Raw genomic sequence first — 11,965 nt, 5'->3', positions numbered from 1 at the left:
CTTTGAACTTTTCAAAGGATTTTGACTTGTGTCTCATCAGATACACGTAGCCATATCTACTAATATCATCAATGAAAGTAATGAAGTAATGATAGCCTCCTCTATCTACTATTCTGAAAGGGTCGCATACATTAGTATGCATGAGTCCTAACAAGTCATTAGCTCTTTCACTATGTTTACTAAATGGAGTTTTTATCATCTTGCCTTGAAGATAAGATTCATATACTTCATATGATTTTAAATCAAATGAGTCCAAAAGTCCATCCTTATGGAGTTGAGATATGCGACTCTCATTTATGTGACCTAAGCGGCAATGCCAGAAATATGTTTGGTTCAAATCATTAGACTTGAATCGTTTGGTATTTATGTTATAGATTGGGTTGTCAAAGTTTAGAACATAGAGTGATTCACGAGATGTGCACTACAATAGAATATTTCATTGAAATAAATAGAACAACATTTGTCCTTTATTATAAATAAGAATCCTTTCTTATCCAAACAAGAAACAAAGATGGTGTTCTTAGTTAAGACGGACACATAATAGCACTCTTCAAGTTCTAAAACAAGCTCAGTGGGCAAAGATAAAGAATATGTTTCTATAGTTATAGCAGCAACTCTTGCACCATTGCCTACTCATAGGTTCACTTCGCCCTTTGTCAAAGATCTACTATTTCTCATCCTCTGCACATTAGTGCAAATGTGAGAAGCACACCCGGTATCTAATACCCATGAAGAAGAAATACATAGATTGACTTCTATAACATTTATACCTGAGGCAGAAGTCTTCTCTTCCATTTCACTTCCTCTAGGTACAACTTGCAGTTCCGCTTCCAGTGTCCATTTTCACCACAGTGGAAGCAGGTTCTTTCCTTAGCAACCCTGCCTTTAGGTTTCAGTATATGAGTCTTGCCTTTTCCTTTGGATTGGGTCTTACCCTTACCTTTAGGCTTCCACTTGTCTTTGCCCTTTGGCACCATAAAAATGGTACTAGGCTTTGCCTTCTTAAGGTTGAGTTCAGTAGTTCTCAACATGCTCAACATCTCAGGTAGTGGTTTGTCAATTTCATTCATGTTATAGTTCATGACAAATTAACTGTAGTGTTGGTACCCCAAAGTTGTTTTGATGTGATTAAATAAGTTAAGTTAGGTCCTGTTGTGTTTAACCTTGTGTCTAAGTGTGCAGGAGCTTAGGAGCACAGGAAGTCGAGTAAAAGACACAGCTAGTAAGAAAGACGGCACGGGAGAGAGTCGACGGGCTCAGTGTGTCTGAGGGACGAGATGCTGTGGAAGAGTACGCGGGCGGACGAGAAGGAGACACACGGTGTTTCCGAGGGACAAGAAGTCGGAGCGAAAGTCCCGAACTAAGGCGAGTAAAGCCGGAGCAGAGGGTCCGGACCAAAAAAATCAACCATGTTTACTTTGTAAGTTCGGGGGCCCGAAACCCAAATGTTATCATAATCGATGTGAACTTTGACCGACACATCGGTGATAGAATTCTATCCCACTCTAGACGCGTGAAACCCTTCCAAGCTCCCTGACCAAGGTTATAAATACAGTCTTAGTCCAGAAGCTAAAAACAACAAGCATTCTTGCATCAACACTTGTACACATCTTAGTTTTCATTTAGCTTCTCATTTTCTATGCTTACACTTCTATAAAGAGGTTTCTATACCTGAAGAAGAAATTAGTACTACTCTATTCCTTAGATTAACAACCTCCCTGGTTGTAACCAAGTAAATCCTCTAAGTCTTTGTCCTTTTGTTTATTTAATTATTTTATGCAAGTGTTCTTTAAAGTCCGAGAAGAGTTTTTTTGTTTTATTTGTGCAGGCCTATTCAATCCCCCTTCTAGCCGGCCAACTGTCCTAACAAGTGGTATCAGAGCTAGGACGCTTTAGGAGAACTAACTGCTGATTGAAGTACCGAATCAATGGTCGGACCGAGCATATACCCACCGAAGTTCTAGAGGGAGTTCGTGATGTGCGTAGACTTTATACACTTATTTAGCATGTTTTGCGCACATTCTTATATTTTATACATGTTTTATCTATGCACTTTCATACTCTTTGCTTTATTTTTAGCATAATTACTTTTCTTTGTTCGGAGATTTGTTCTTATGCATTTTATGCTTTCAGGAGTTGAATTTGGAGAAGAATTGATGCATGTAGCCAATTCTACAATCAAACGAAGGAAAACGACACTTGTTGTGACTCCCACACGGTCATGCCAAAGGAAAATGGTCTTGGTCGTGTGGAGACGACAGGGTTGTGTAGCATTAGCAACCAAGGAGAATGACATGGTCGTGTGAGAGCCACACGACCGTGCCACTTTTTAAGCCAACCAATACACGGGTGTGTAGGGTTACACGGTCGTGCAGCCTTTCCAGAGCCAAAGAATGATATGGTCGTGTGTACCATACGACCGTGTGACATTTCCAGAGACGAAGACTGGCTAGACCGTGTGGATCTGTATGGCTGTGCAAGCCGGCCAGGACAAAGCATGGCACGACCGTGTGAGATTCACACAGCCGTGTGACCTTGGCCAAGAAGGAAGTTGGCAAGGCCGTGTGAAATTCACACGGTCGTGCCACGGGTCGTATGGCATCCTAATACCCTCTTTTATAGAAAGGGCTTCTTCCTCTTTGAAAATGGGGGTTCTCCCTTTAGGGGAGATTGATTCTTGAGGCTTCCTTCCACATCTTGGGCGTGGTTTCCAGGAATCAAGAGGCGTTTCCGTCCAAGATTCGACTCCGATAGCATAGATTGGTTTCAAAGATCACTCGTCGTCTTTAAAGCATTTCCATTCTATCTTCTTGATTTAGATCGGAATGTTTACAATCTTCTTGTCTTCGATTCTTTTCTTGTGTTCTATGGAGTAGATCTTATTGTTCTAGGATGGAGGGAGTATTTGTGATATAAATTGATGTAAGATTCAAGGATTTGCCATCTTCTTGATTCAATGATGTTATGTTTTGTATCAATTCAATCTTGTATGGATTGTTGTGTTTTGTACCTAATTACCATTCTTGATTAGTTGTTTGTATTTCTTGTGGAATCTTGTAGAGAAATTCTCTAAATTGTATGACCGAGGGACGTCATGACAGGGTTGCCCCGCTAACGGACATTTAGGGGATCACCTTGAGGGGTGAAGCAAGAACCTACAAAGAAGTAGGATGGATTGATGTGCTGAATTATATATCTTATGTGAATTGATTAGTGAAGCGTTTCTATGTTGTATTACCGAGGGGTGTCGTGACAAGGCTGCCCCACTAACGAACTTCATAGGGATCATAACTATTTGATTGCTTAAGGTTTAGATGAGAGTCCTTGACCAGTGTTTTCTGCAGAAAATAACCAGTGACTTATTACAAATACATTACAATTGAGGATAAGGATTGGTAGATTGTATTACATTGATGAATATCACAAAAAAACCAAAACTCCTAGAACCTTCACAAAACTAAGTTACTGCATTTAACCTTTTACTTCTATTCTTTAGTTGTTTCTTAGATCATATAATCTTTTGTTTGATTGGTTAGCTAATTCGCTTTGAGATATTTTTAGTGGTTATAACCAGTCTCTGTGGATTCGATATCTTTTTATTACTGACGACATAACCGTACACCTATAGTGCGTAACAAGTTTTTGGCGTCGTTGCCGGGGACTGTGTCTATAACATTAGAGATTATCATTTGAGTTAAACTAAACTCTTTTTTTCTATTATTTTCTTACATCTAACTTGTAACTAGTTTTTTAATTCTGTTCTGAAATTCTTTCTTTGCATTATTTCTTTGCATTCGTTATTCTTTTCTTTAAATCAAATTCTTTAATCTTGTTCTTGTATGCGAAGATCTAACTTTGCAGGTGATTTACTTCGTCCTGATCCTGAGATTAATAGAACCTTTCATAGAATGAGAACCTCACAAAGACATCAAGAAGAACAAGAACATTCAAATATGGATAATAAATCACTTAAGGATTATGCAGCACCATACGCTAGAGGGTTCCATTCAAGCATTACAAGACCCTCTGTTGAAGCTAATAATTTTGAGATCAAGCCTGCAATAATTTCTATGGTTCAACAAAATCAATTTGGAGGTGGACCGCATGAAGATCCTAATCAGCATTTAGAAGTCTTTTATGAAATCTGCGGTACCATGAAAATGAATGGTGTTCCTTCATAAGTAGTGAGACTATTATTGTTTGGGTTTTCTTTACGAGATAGAGCTAAACAATGGTTGAATGCTTTACCTCCTAATAGCATTACCACTTGGGAACAATGTGAGCAACAATTCTTAGACAAGTTCTATCCTCCGAGTAAGATTGCTCATATAAGAAACCTTATTGCAAGCTTTAAATAATCAGATTCAGAATCTTTATTTGAAGCATGGGATAGATACAATAGTATGCTCAGACAATGCCCACATCATGGATTGGAGAAATGGTTGGCGTTGCACATATTTTATAATGACATCAATTATCATACTAAGGTGTCTCTTAATTCAGCAGCTGGAGGGGCACTCATGAATAAAAGTCTAGATGAGGCTGAAGATATAATCGAAAGCGTAGCACAGAATCATCATCAATGGGCAACAGAGAGAAGTGGAGGCTATTCTTATACAAACCCAACAAAAGCATCAGGAAAGTTTGATGTAGATGCAGTTACTTTAATGACTGCAAAGCTAGATGCTCTAACTAAGAAGCTAGAAAATATGGGAACAAACTCTAACACAGTAAATGTCATAGTATGTTGCTGTGAAACATGTGGAAGTTCCTGATCATTCTCAAGACTCATGTCCTTTGGGAGCTATTTCTGTACAAATAAATCAGTTAGAACAATGTGATGCTATCATGGGTTTTAATCAGAGACAGAACAATCCATTTTCAAACACATACAACCTGGGTAGAAGAATCATCCTAATTTTTCTTATAGAAACAATCAAGAACAAGAACCATCTATGGGGGCAAGACAAAGTTTCCAGCCTGGGCAACAAAATTTTCAACAACAACAATCTTCTCAGGACTATCAATTTTTAAAAATTGAGAAGATGCTTGAGGAAATTATCTCCAATCAAAATGAAATGAAGCAAGATATTTTGAAGCTAACTCAAAGAATGGATAATTCTGACAAGCATCAAAAGATTCAAGATAGCCAAATTGCCCAGTTAACTTCATCATCTTCAAGAGCACCAAGTCAATTGCTTGGAAAACCTTATGTTAACCCAATAGAACACTGCAATAGAATTGAGCTTAGGAGCGAACGAACCTTGGGTGATCCCCAAGTGACCGCTCCAAAAGAGATGAAAACTGAAGAAGAGTTCTCTCCTCTAGCACTTGAACCAATCCACATCCAAGATAAAGAGGAGAGTACCAATAAGGTTGAAGAGACTCATCCACTTAACCCTCAAAGTCAAGTAGTCCCTTTCTCTCAAAGATTAGTTATGTTAAAGAATGATGAAGAATTTGGCAGATTTTTGGAAAAAGTTAAAGAAATTTGTGTTGAAATTCCTTTAATTGATGCAATCATACAAATGCCAAAGTTTGCCAAATTTTTGAAGGGCATCATGTCAAACAAAAGAAGAAGAGGAAACATCGAGACCATAACACTCACTGAGGAATGTAGCGCTTTGTTTGAAAAGAACACTTCCCCAAAGCTTAAAGATCCAGGAAGCTTTTATATTCCTTGCAATATAGGAGCTGAATTTATAGAAAAAGCTTTTTGTGATTTGGGGGCAAGTGTTAGCCTCATTCCATATTCAATTTGTAATAAATTATGTCTCAAAAACTTTAAACTTACTACTATGGCACTACAATTAGCTGATCATTCTTGCAGATATCCTATGAGCATATCGTACTGCTTATAAAACTCCCATTGGTATGACTCCATTTTGATTAGTTTATGGAAAGTCATGTCATCTTCCAGTTGAATTGGAACATAAAGCTTATTGGGCAATTATAAAACTCAATATGGATATCAGGATGGCAGGAGAAAAAAAAACTTCAGTTGAATGAGCTTGATGAATTAAGGATGGATGCTTACGAACATGCTCAATCTTATAAGGAAAGAACAAAAAAATGGCATGAACAACATATTTTACGTAGAGATTTTAAAGAGGGAGATTTAGTCTTATTATTCAATTCAAGGATAAAACTTTTTCCAGGGAAACTTAAGTCACGATGGGCAGGTTCATTCAAAGTTAAAAGGGTTTATCCTTTTGGAGCGGTGGACATTTGGAACGAAGAGCTAGGAATTATTAAGGTTAATGGTCAATGTCTTAAAAGATATGTATATGGTATGAATTTGGAAGAGAAACAAAGATTGTACTTCTCTGAACCTCATCCTCCAGATTTAGAAGATCGGTCGAGCTAATGACCTTAAACAAGCGCTTCTTGGGAGGCACCCCAAGGGTTCTTTAGTATTTTTCAGTTCAAGTTTTTCTTTTCATTAGTTAACACTTTTAAATTTGTTGTTACTTTTGTTTTTAAGTTATTTTTTTCGCTTTCATGACCTGGCCATGATTACTTCATGGGCATGGAAGCAACGGAGAAGGTGAAAAGGAAACAATGTAGCATTTTGGAACTTGGTAGAGCTTGGTCGTGTGTCATACACGGTCGTGTAAGAATTCTCGAGAAGAAGAACCACTAGGTCATGCCTCACACATGGTTGTGTGAAGTTAGCTAAAGAAGAAAAGGGAATAGGTCGTGTACTATACACGACCGTGCAAAAGAGGCCGAGAGAAAGATTGCATTGGTCGTGTCCCATACACGGCCATGTAAAAATTCTCGAGAGGAAGAATGCATTGGTCGTGTGCCATACACGACCGTGTAGGAATACCCGAGAAGGAGAATGTAAGGTCCGTGTAAATTAACACAATCGTGCTGAAAATTTAGGTATGGCCGTGTGAGGGGTGAAGCACGACCCAGACTAGTTTTAAAGAGCTAGGGCACGGTGGTGTGTGTCTGTAATGACCGAAAATTCTCAAAACTATTTTTTAGAAATATTCTACAATTTTTCTGGAATTTTAGAATATTTTTATGGAATTTTTAGAGTAGCGGAAGTAGCAAAAACAAATAGAAAACGAAAACGGCCTAAGCGGGAATTGAACCCGAGACTATGGTTTACGGATAATTCTAGTAACCAGTTGAACCCAGCAGGGCCGTGCTAAAAGGAAAGGGAGGCAATTAAATTTATTTAAGTTGGAGTTGGGCCGGAATTATCACTTAATATAAATAGGAAATAATTAAGTGAAGAGTTATTTTCTTTGATCGTAGCTTTTCTCCACCCCAACCTAATTCCGCCGCCCACTTCTCCTCTCCCTCTCTCGGCGCCAACCACAAGAACAAGCAAGGGTTCAGTTCCAAGGGCAATTCCGACGACGACTTCGACACATGGACGTTCCCCTCCGCGAGAAGAACGCATAGACGCGAGAAGATCGTCGAAAGGATCGTCTCCTCCGGAAATCTAGCGATTAGAATCGTAAGAAACTTCGAATAGGAGGTAAGAAACCTCTCACCTGCGGTATAAGTAGCTCTCGTGTGATTGCATGCCTTAGTTTAGTAGTTTATGGATTTTTGGGCATATAGGGTGTGCAGCAGCGCACACCAAGTGCTCGATGGTATGTTTAGCACGATTTAAATGCGACTTAGGCATTTTAATAGTTTAGTCTAATGCAATAGAAGCATTTGATCAGTGTATGCAGTTTTACTACAGCTTATATGGACTACAATCCAATGGGTGGGCTCCCATAGTCGCCTCTAGGTTCAGACAACCTAGCTCTAGGTTCAGATAACCTAGAAATAGCAATATAAGAAAACTCAGCTATATTCAGTATTTTATTTTAGCAGAGGCACTGTACTGGATTAGATATCCATTGGGCTGGGCTCCCATAGTCGGTCCCTAGGTTTAAATAACCTAGTAAACCTTACTAAATTCAGGATTTGCAACCCCGTGTCTAGTTAAGGATGCGCGCATAGCATGTACAGTTGCCGGGCCCATTAGCAGCATGATTATGTATTTTAATATATTATGAATATAGTTTTCAAACATCACAAATTAGTCATGTGAGTTCAGTTCAGTTTAGCATCAGATTAGTATTTGCTTAGCTCAGCTTTAGTATCAGTTTAGCTTTCTATTGATATAACATGATCAGTTTCGATTTCCATGTGTTGTATGTCATGCCATGTTTAGCATATTCAGTATGTTCCTTTCAAATAGCATGTTTTCAAAGCATAAATAGCATCGTATGCATGTTTTTGTGAGGTAGATGGTTTCTTACTAAGCGAAAGCTTATAGATACTTTCTTTTCCTTATACTGCAGATAAAGGTAAAGGAAAGATGGACTAGCGGAGGCTAGAGGGCAATGCTACGAAGATGTGTGTGGGCAGGAGTTTGGAATGAAGATCTTAGGGACTTAGCAAATTATTTAAGCACTAGAACCTCTTTGCTTTTCAATATTCTGCACTTCAGTATCTTAAATGTTATGAATTAGTTAATCATGCATCCTGTCAAGTTTAGAACACCATTTTGTGATGTTAGAATGTTTTGTATTTGGTTTAGAATTGTTATAGGTGATTTTGGCACGAACAAGTGCTGAAATCAGACCGTTGGTCAAAATCAGAAACTCGAATCGATCAGCTGATCGATTCGAGGGTTCCCAATCGATCAGCTGATCGATTGGGAAAATTGTTCCGTGAACAGTAGGCTTTTGGATCGATCAGCCGATCGATCCAGCAATTTCTGTCGCGAACAGAAGGCTCTGGGATCTATCACTGGATCGATTGACCAGCCTGGATCGATCAGTCGATCGATCCAGATTATTGCCCGAGCACAGTAGCGTGCTGGATCGATCACTGGATCGATCCAACCTATGCCCCGCATACAGTAGCCGGCTGGATCGATCACTGGATCGATCCAACTATTCCAATCGATCCGTGGATCGATTGGGAGGTCTGGTATCAGCGGGGAAGTGTCTAAGTTCAGTTCCTTGGCCATGGGGAAGGTAAAACATGTTATGAGTAGTCAGTTTACCTCCCTTAGCATGTATAGAACCAAGAAATGTCAGTAGTTTAGTAAAATTTTAATTAGTACAGCTTCCGCATCATGTCTTTAGTAATGGTCAGGGAATAGTTTAGCACAGCATAATGTGACGCTCAGCCTCACAGCCTAGTTAGTAGGAGGTGGGTCGTTACAAAGTGGTATCAGAGCCAAGTTTCCATACTTCCTACACACACATCAGCATTGAACCTGCAGCTTCCAAGTAAGAACGTCTCTCACTTTCTTTATGCTTCTTGTTTCCATGTTTAGATATAACCACAGCATGCTTGTTTATGATGGTAGTTAACATGATAACAATAGCTACTCAAGTATGTTTGTATTAGTTATGTATGTCCTTTGTTCCTTTAGAAATGGCACGAGGACGCCCAGCTAGAAGGGCACCAGATACTGAGCCCCAGCACGAGGCAGGCAGTTCAGTGCCTCCCCCAGACCTTACAGCACTAGTGGCTCAGTTACAGCAGCAGCTAGCTGAACAGTAACAGGAAATAGCCACCTTAAAGGCTAGTCAGCAGAACACTCCCACTACCACTCCGGAGCCTAATTTAGCGACACCAGTGGTCTTAGAGGTTCCACCAGTCCAGCCTGCCGCACCAGTAGCCCCAGCAGCAGGAACGCAGAAAGAAGCCTATCTGATCCAGTGGCAGAGAGTCAAGCCAGAGAATTTCTCAGGCAGCAGTGAACCATGGGATGCACAGGCCTGGTTCAAAACACTGGAGAGTACGATGGAGCTTCTGGACTGGCCAGAGTATGAAAAGGTGAAGTGCGCCTCCTTCTGCTTGACAGGAGATGCACGCGTGTGGTGGGAGAGAATCAGAGCGAAGCGCCCAGTAAATCAGCTGACATGGGCCGATTTCGAGAAGGAATTCTTTGAGGAGTTCTTTCACATGCGGGTCACAAACCGCCACTACGATGAGTTCACTGAGTTTCGTCAGGGCAACCTTTCAGTTGAGGAAGCCGTGAAGAAATTCAACAGATTGGCTCGTCTATGCCCTAAACTAGTCAGCACAGAGAAAGAATGAGTCCGGTTGATGCTCAAGATGCTGAGGCCGGAAATAGCGATGAACGTGGCTGGTGGCGTTCATAGGCCGCAAACCACCGAAGAACTAGTCAGTAGCGCCCTGACCACTTAGCACTACCAGAACAGTATCAAGCAGCAGAAGCAAGTCCTCTCAGAAGCTAAGGGCCAAGGAGGCTCAGGCACTCAGAAACAGCAGGGCCACAGCTCCCACGGCTCTAACTGGAAAGGGAACCCCAGCAACAAGCGCAAACCAGGGAGCTACCCAAAAGGAGGACCAGCTAGCAAGCAGCCCAGTTATCCAAAGTGTGTTACTTGTGGGAAATTCCATCCTGGAGTTTGTCGTAAGGGCACACGAGGATGCTTTGAATGCGGACAGGAAGGGCATATGGCCAAGCAGTGTCCAAACAAGATCAGTCTTCCTCAGCCACAGCCGATTCAGTATGGAGGCCAGCCAGCTCAGTTACATCAAATGCAGGCCGCTTTAGATGGTTCACATATCAGCCAGGGCAGATTAGAATCCCCTCCAACTACGACCAATGTGAGGATCTACTCACTCACCAGAGAGGACGCAGCGAATGCCTCGACAGTTGTTACAGGTCAGATTAGTATTTTACAGCAAAGTACAACTGTCTTATTCGATACTGGGCAACCCATTCATACATATCCAGGGCATTTGCTGAGAAGTTAGCAGTACCTCCAGAGGTACACAGTAGCCAGTTCCTTACGACGTTACCCTCAGGAAAAATCATGGCGTCTACGCACTGGCTTAGAGCAGTGTCGGTCACTATAGCAGACAGAGAGCTCTTTGCGATCTGATAGTGATTAATATGACCGACTACGACGTTATCTTCGGGATGGACTTCTTGATCAAATACGGTGCCTCCATCGAGTGCCGTAAACAGAAAGTCATATTCCAACCTGAAGCGGAAGCACAGTTCAAATTCGTCGGAGAACCCAGGAGAAAGGCCAAGAAGTTTCTCTCAGCTATGAAGGCACAGAGGTTGATGGATTCAGGATGTACGGGGTTCTTATCACACGTAGTCAGTACCAGTCAGGACAAGGACCAACAGCTAGCAGAGGTCCGAGTCGTATGTGACTACCCAGCAGTCTTCCCTGAAGAGTTACCAGGCCTAGCACCAGACAGGAAGATCGAATTTGAGATAGAGCTCATCCCCAGTACAAATCCTATCTCCAAAGCACCTTACCGCATGGCTCCAGCAGAACTAAAAGAACTTCATGAGCAACTACAGGAGCTGCTTGACAAAGGCTTCATACACCCTAGTCACTCACCATGGGGAGCACCTGTATTGTTCGTGAAGAAGAAGGACGGGAGCATGCGCCTGTGTATAGATTACCGGGCACTGAACCAAGTCACAATCAAGAACAGGTATCCTCTTCCCAGAATTGATGACCTGTTCGACCAGCTAAAGGGAGCAGCAGTGTTCTCTAAGATAGACCTCAGATCAGGTTATCATTAGGTGAAGGTTAAAGAAGGGGATATACCCAAGACAACATTCAGAACCAGATACGGACATTACGATTTCGTAGTCATGCCCTTTGGCGTGACAAATGCTCCAGCTACTTTCATAGACCTCATGAACAGGGTATTCAGGGAATATTTAGATAAGTTCGTTATCGTGTTCATCGATGACATTCTTATCTATTCCAGAACTCAGGAAGAACATGCAGAGCATCTGAGAACAGTATTACAGACCCTTCAGCAGAACCAGCTGTACGCCAAGTTCACAAAATGTGAATTTTGGTTAGATCAGGTGTCCTTCCTGGGTCATATCATCTCAAAGGATGGTATCATGGTAGACCCCAGTAAGATAGAAGCTGTGAGCAACTGGAAAAGACCCAAGAACGCCAGTGAGATCAGAAGTTTTCTGGGATTA

The 11,965-nt window shown here is 41.2% G+C and overlaps 1 non-coding gene across 1 annotated transcript; it reads right to left on the bottom strand.

The window, feature by feature from the left end:
• Positions 1-4,325: 4,325 nt before the first annotated feature.
• Positions 4,326-4,432, bottom strand: LOC121973937. Its single transcript, XR_006109840.1, has one exon. It is a non-coding gene; the product is annotated as a small nucleolar RNA R71 (small nucleolar RNA).
• Positions 4,433-11,965: the final 7,533 nt, after the last annotated feature.

The sequence above is a fragment of the Zingiber officinale genome, chromosome 4A (genome assembly GCF_018446385.1).
Source record: "Zingiber officinale cultivar Zhangliang chromosome 4A, Zo_v1.1, whole genome shotgun sequence".
Classification (NCBI taxonomy): domain Eukaryota; kingdom Viridiplantae; phylum Streptophyta; class Magnoliopsida; order Zingiberales; family Zingiberaceae; genus Zingiber; species Zingiber officinale.
The sequence above is the reverse complement of the archived record's forward strand: the minus strand, read 5'-3'. Positions and strand labels throughout refer to the sequence as shown.